The sequence below is a fragment of the Lagenorhynchus albirostris genome, chromosome 20, assembly GCF_949774975.1.
Source record: "Lagenorhynchus albirostris chromosome 20, mLagAlb1.1, whole genome shotgun sequence".
Classification (NCBI taxonomy): Eukaryota; Metazoa; Chordata; class Mammalia; order Artiodactyla; family Delphinidae; genus Lagenorhynchus; species Lagenorhynchus albirostris.
The window spans coordinates 16423146-16430690 of NC_083114.1; positions in this window are offsets into that span (position 1 = coordinate 16423146).

Genomic DNA, 7545 nt, shown 5'->3' on the forward strand with positions numbered 1-7545 from the left:
CAGCGATGATCAAGGGGCGGGGCCAAGTGTAAGGGGTGTGGTCTAAAGACGGGGGCGGGACCTAGATGAAGAAGGCGGAGTCCAAATCATCCATTGATTGGAATCATCTACTACCCCTTTTAAAAACATCAGGTGTGGAGAAATAGGAGCAAAAGGGGATGTCGAGCTTCAGAAACTCAATCAAGGTTATTCAACAAGACAGTCACTGAAGAAACTCAGTAGACTGACAGTTCATAGCCTATAGCTGGTCCTCCATGGCTAATCCTCATAGTGGCAGAAAGACGCGTTATTTCGTTTTCACAACTACATGCTCATTGAACGATAGGGCTATTGATACTAATTAAGACAACAAAAATAATAAACTTAACCACAAAGACTGTAATTTTCTCCCATATTTTCTAATAAGTTTTAGTCATTGAAATCTTACTAAAATAACATCTTTCACTTTCACATAAACTCACTTATCTTAATTTATTTTTCTTTAAAAATATGAAATAATAAGCTTACAGTACCTTACCCTTACTAAAATTGTGCACTCAATCCTGGAAATCATCATTGATTCCTCTTTTGCCTGCCCACTCCTCCCCTTCTAGTCAATCATCAAGTCTTAAACGCTTTTGAACACTTCTAAACACACACACCCTTCTCCCCAGTCACCACAGTATTACTCAAATGCATGCCACTAGCATCTTTAATTAACGCATCTCCCTGCCTGCAGGCTTGCTCTCCTCTAATCCACCCTCCACTGAGAGCATTGCAATCTTTTAAAAATACAAGTCTGACCACACCCCTACCCTTGAAAAAAGTCAATAAGTCTAAATAGCCCAGCTAGATCTGGTTCCCGCCTTCCTCAGCAGTCTTATCTCTCACCTCAACCCTCTATACTCCAGACATTCTGAATTTCTTTCAGTTCCTCAAATGGTTTGTTGCCTCCAAGCCTTCAAGCATATCTTCAGCTCCAAACACTCCCCACTCCACTCCTCTAACTTATAGTTCAGGTCTTCACTTTTTTTTCTGGAAAGCTTTCCCTAACCCTGTGGTAGAGTAAGTGCTTCTGTTATATAGATATATAACAAGGTACTACCTCCCTCATAGCACTGAGAACTCTTTATTTTTTAATTGTTCACTGAGTTTGACCAGGACAGAAAGCTTGTCTGTCTCACTCTGTGATATGCCCGGTTCCTTGGGCAGAGTCTAAAAGGTGAAGGTAATAAAGATTTGCATGCGTTTCTGAGAACAGAAGTGGGTACCAGTCCAAGCTCTGCTATTCACTAGCTTTATGACTTAGGCAATTTAACTTTTCTGAGTTTCAGTTGCCTCGACTGAAAATGAAGGTAATAATATATGCCTCATCAAGTAGAGTTGGGGATTAAATTAAGGTGATACATTTTAAAGTTCCTGGCAATATATGTTCATTCTCTTTCAATCAGAATCTTGGGGGTGGGGGGCAGGAATCTGTTTAATAAGCCCTCCAGGTGATTCTTACATGCACTAAAGTTTGAGAAGCACTGGCCTAAAGGGGCTGAGTCAACTTTACTTTTCTGTATCTAGTATAGCACCTGGCACCTAGAAAGTGCTCAATGCATGTGAAATAAAGAAATACATCCAATTCACCAGAAAATTATTGCATATGAAGAGCTATTTATTCCTGCCACAGATATTTACTGAGCACCGACTCTATCTAGGCATTGTGCTAGGTGCAACAATAGGGGAAGGGAGACACAAATTAACAGTCTGCCTTTCAGGAAGGAGCTCTAAGTCTGGTGCGAGAGTTTCCAAAATGATGTGTGCACACACCAAGAGGTGCACAAAGTGAGCCACTGGGCTCCACAAAGAAATTAGTACAACTTCTGTTTCTGCTTATTTTTTATTTCATCTTTTTAAAGTGTCCATTTTGTCAGTGTTTTATAATGTACATAATATACAGAGTTGTGTACATGTATATTATGTATAAATAAATAAAATATGTAAATTGGGGATTTATGCTCCAAAAATTTATAAAAAATATTGGGAAATCACTAGTCTAGTGACTATTTAATGTCCATGATTTAGATCAGCTCTGTCCAATAGAAATATAGAGAGTAACATAAAAAATTTTAAATGTTCTAGTAGTCATATTAAAAAGTTAAAAGAAACTAATTCTATTTGTAATTTAATATATTTTATCTAAATCAACATATCCAAAATTTGTTATTTTAAACATATAATCAATGTAAAAAAAGATTGTGTATATATGTATATATATTTTGATACTAAGTCTTCGAAATCTGGTGTGTATTTTGCATTAACAGCATATCTCAACTAAATTAAAAATTCAGTTTCCTCCATCGTACTAGTCACATTTCAAGTGCTCAATAGCCTCATGTGTCTAGTGGCTATCATATTAGACAGCACAGATATAGATCATGGGTTTGAATCCCTGCTCTGCCCCTTACTAGCTGTATGATCTTGGGCAAGTTCCTTAACCTATCTTAGTCTGAATTTCCTTGTCCATAAAATAGAGAGGATCCCTTACTTCTCCAACAGTTGCGATGATTTAAATAGACAATAATGGAAAGCACAAGCCCAGGGCCTGCCCGGCTCCTCATGGGGGCAGTAAGTGGAGTGGTTATTATTAGTATTACACTCCAAGGCAAAGTGTCCTACGTGTCAGATGAGAAATACACTTCGGGCACTGCTCAGTTCACGTCCCCAGCATTCCATCCACATGGAGCCGGCCTGACAGACACTCAATTCCCCTTAAACACATCACCAGACAGTACAATATCTGGCCCTTTCCATTCTGCTCCATTTTCGAGAGCTGAGCATGATGAACAAGAAGTTGGAAGTGACTCAGCAGGATAGCACTTAAAGCCTAAAAAAAGCACGCAGGACATCAGAATGCATAAGCAGGAATAGAATGTGCAGGAAGTGGGAGGTGATCTTCCCTTTCTTCCAAGAACTGGCTCCCCCCCATGAGTTGTCTGCGGAGACTATGCGGCTTTGAGCACTTAACACTTTTGAGCTTTAGTTTCTTCATCTACTTTGAAGTAGAAAATATCTACTGAGAAGGGATATTGAGAGGATTAAATAAGGTTATGTATTAACATATGAAAGACCTAGCACAGTGCCTGACACAGATCAGCCACTCAATACAGGTAGCTTCCTTCCCATTTCTAGGTATTGGTTATTGATCAGTTTTTTCCCTGGTGTCTCCATTCCCAGTGCTCTTCAGAGAAACGGGTCATGGTAAGAAGCTGGGACTGGGTAAGGCCAGACAAATCCAGGTTCATGAGTTGTCCAGGCCTTCTGAAGCCTTCTATCATCCCCAGAGCTCAACTCAACAACATAGCTTAAGCCCCACGAGAGCTCCCTTTGCATGAATCTGAGGACTTTGGTCTCATCTTACCCCTCTCCATCTTTCAGCCCCTGGGTGAGATATTCGTCCCAACTCCAAACCCCAAGACCAAACTTTAGCCCTGACTCATGTCCTTGGCCAGGAGAGCCAGGCAACGTTCAACACTTTCCCCCTTCCCAGGTGAATCAGTGATGAACATTTTATCTTAGTTTTATTAAAAAGTTTTAAACTATGTGATAAAATTGATATGTCTAACATTTATAGGTGCCCTTTGTCATTGTGACTTCTTAACTCAATAACTGAAAGTATAACTCACATGCATTGGACATACAATAAAATAAGGCATCTTTCATAATATCATACAGGAAATGTCCTATGGATCCATTTTCAGCTTGGACTCCAAATGTGATAAGATACTTTTCACTAAAAGGGCAATAAGGAGCCTCGTACAAAACTTCCACCTATCCACTCCCAGTACATCAAGTTGCAGAGCTCAGCCTCCAGGACAGAATAAAGTTTGCCCTCCCTAAAAGCCCTCAAACACAGTGATCCCAGGTTACAAAGAGAGCTGCGGTCTTAAATCGCCATTCCTAGATTAGCAGATGAAACCAAGTTCTCTAAGACCACACTGAGCACTGTGTAGGCAAAGAATAAGACTGGTTCCAATGCCTTGCTGCAAATTGGAATCACCTGGGGATCTTTAAAAATTACTGAAAGCCTGGCTTCAGTGATATGATGGTAAATGTTTAACACTCAGCTCTTTAGAAAGAAAGAAAAAAAAAAAGCTCTGATTTGTAACCCATTTCCATGGTATGAAAACTTCTACCATGGTTGATTTCAAGTTACCAGTATGACTTCACTAAAGGTGGAACTGGGAAGAGATATACACAACAGTCTCCTAAGGCACGTGGCAGCTGACCACTGCCTGGCATCCATCCACCCCATTTATCTGGTATGGGGTCTGGCCTGGGCATCAGTATTTTTTAAATCTTCACAGTAGATTCTAATGTGTTTGCAGCAAGCTTGGAACCACTGGGCTAAGGGCCTCATAATAAAGGCCCAGAAGCAAGAAACAGGCCACTTCACTGTCTTTCAGTGAAAAATATAACTGACAACTAGATTTAACATTTGCCTCCTCATGTCAGTGCATTTTCTCCCACTAGGCAAGCCTCCACAGGAAACTAAATCATTGGCAGAAGGTTGCTCAGTGGGCATGGTCTCAGGGCACAGGGTGGAGGAGTGGAGGGGAGGCTGGTGGGACATCTGAAGAGCCAAGGTCATTTTACCAATGTAATTGTCTGACTGGAGATTCCTGGTGATGCCGGAAACACTGATAAATTCCCCCTCTGGAACACCCCTCCAGGGATATCATGAGTCTTCTATTAAAACCATCTGTATTCTGACTGGGTGGCAAGCACTTGATTTGCTTAATTCTTAATTGTTACACTTTCAGCTGTGCTGATTGAACCCTAGTCATTTTGGTTGAAGTGTACCTAACTCTCCACAGGGGAGGTGAGGGAGGAATGGAGTTTTCTTCTAGAGATGGCTAACTGGGCCCCCATCTCTGGGTTCCCATAGCCCCTTCTGCTTATTTCTCTCATGGTGCTTATAACACAGCATCACAGATGTTTACTTGTCTGATGCTCTGGGAGCTCCCTAAGGGCAGAGACTGTGTTCCTGTTTTTCTCTGCATCCCCAGTGCCCAGTGTTGGTTCTTAAGTTGAAGTAAAACGAGCTCGTCCATCACATTATAAAGTATTTTTATCTTATTTTTTTAAACACAAATAATTCACAAATAGATTGTTGTTTAAAAATTTTCCGTTTTCTATTTAACCAAATTCTCCTTTGACCCTCTCATCCAGTCCTACTCTCCTCGGAGGTAACCATTATTCTCAGATAAGTGTGCATCCCAACCAGACTATTTTATGGTCATTTACACACACACACACACACACACACACATACACACACACACACAGAGAAATAGAAATATATGTTTTTTTTGTGTGTGTTTTAAAAATATGTGCTACAGGACCTCCCTGGTGGCGCAGTGGTTGAGAGTCCGCCTGCCGATGCAGGGGACACAGGTTCGTGCCCCGGTCCGGGAAGATCTCACATGCCACGGAGCGGCTGGGCCCGTGAGCCATGGCCGCTGAGCCTGTGCGTCCGGAGCCTGTGCTCCGCAACGGGAGAGGCCACAACAGGGAGAGGCCCGCGTACCGCAAAAAAAACCACCAAAAAACAAAAAACGTGCTACAGAAACTAACACACCATTGTAAAGCAATTATACTCCAGTAAAGATGTTAAAAAAAATACGTGGTATTATCCTACACATCTAGTCTTTATAACATGCTTTTTCACTTAACAATATGTTTTGGGGATCTTTTCATAATTATCTAATGTATTTATTGTTCTGCTTTGTTCTTTCAAAATGTTGAATTCGAAAGGAGACCCTGAAACAAGGATTCAAGCACAAGTACTTCATGTGAGAGGTGATACTAGAAAATACCAGTAGAGGGATGGGGAAGTGAGACAACGAAGGGAAGGAAGCCAATAAAAGGTGTTTTATCAAGCAAGTCATCACTGTAGGTAACCAGAGCTCAAGTCCTCGGGGAACTCTGGGAGTCAGTGTATGACCTGAGTGTGGAACCCGCTACCTGAAGAGAGCTGGGGCATCACCTCCCATCTACCATTGGTTGAGGGCTGCGTCAGAGAGGGATTCATTCCCCAGTACTTTTGGTTTGCCATGCTCCTGGGCAGAGAGCACTCTGGTGGCCAGAGAAAGTCCTCAGACAAGGAGATGCAGGTGCTAGCAGTAAAAAGTCAGCAGGCATACAGAGACATCGTAAATCCCAGGTTCTATGGGTACAGCACTGACAGGGTCTGCTACAGAGCAGGTATGCCTTACTTTATTATAACATTTTCCATTTAAGTTGCTTACATTTTTTAGCTTTTACAAACAAGGCTTTCACAAGTGTTCCCATCCATGCTCCTTACACATGCATGCAAATATTTCTTTAGGGTAGATGCCTACAAGTGGGTCCATCCATCACTCAATGTTTCTCTCTAATTTTATTCTCCCAGGTAAGGGAATGCCTACTGTGATCTGCTCTGAACTCCAGGCTGCCAGAGTGTGAATGTCTTCTCTTCCTTAGTCTCTCAATCTTGCCTTTTCAGGAATTCTTCCACGCTTAAAGAGATGAGGGCATCTAATGACTTTCCTACCCCACTGGATGGAATTCCCATGGCCTTGTCATTTTTCTCCACAGGCATCCCTATGATGTTACCCCTGTCTTCTGCCTTCAAAATCTGTTGCTGCTGGTATATTTCAGATTATAAGTCGTCCTCTGGTAATAAAAATCAAACTTCAGAGCAATGGCTTCTACTTGGACAGATACTTCACCTCTATTTATCTGCCTAGGCAGGCCATCGTTTCCAAATAAAGAGCACTTGTTTACAACCTGAGACAGCATCTGGGCAATCCTTTTTATACAGTAGCTAGCACAAGGACACAATTAGGACTTAAAATTTTTCAATTCAAAAAATCAATTCACATTTTTATTTTTACTTTTTATGTCAATATTATGGATCTGTAGTGTATATCCAATAAATATTTTAACTTTAATAAATTTTGACAAACATACATAGTGACACCATGTAATCACTACCCCAATCAAAATACAGAGCATTTCTATCCTTGTCCCTTTTCAGCCAATCCTTCCCACCCTTGACCCAAGGAACCACTTTTTTTGCTTCCCATCCCTATAGATTAGTTTTGCCTGTTCTAGAATATCATGTAAATGCAATTATACAGTAATTACTCTCATGTAAGTTTTCTTTCACTTAAAATGTTTTTGAGATTCACCCATGTTTTTGCACGTATGAGTAGATCTTTTTATTATTATTATCATTGAGTAGTATTCCATTGCATAGGTGGATCACACAGTTTGCTTATCCATCCATCAGCTGATGAACTTTGGGGTTATTCCCAGCTTTGGGCAATTATAAATAAAGCTGCTATAAATGTATGTATATAGATTTTTGTGTGGACATATGTTTTCATTTCCCTTGAGTAAAGACCTCGAAATAGGAATGCTGGATAGTAATGTAAGTGTATGTTTACTTTGATAAGACACAGCCAAACTATTTTCAAAGTTATAAGTAACATTTTACTTTTTCACCAATAAATTATGAGTTCCAGTTGCTCA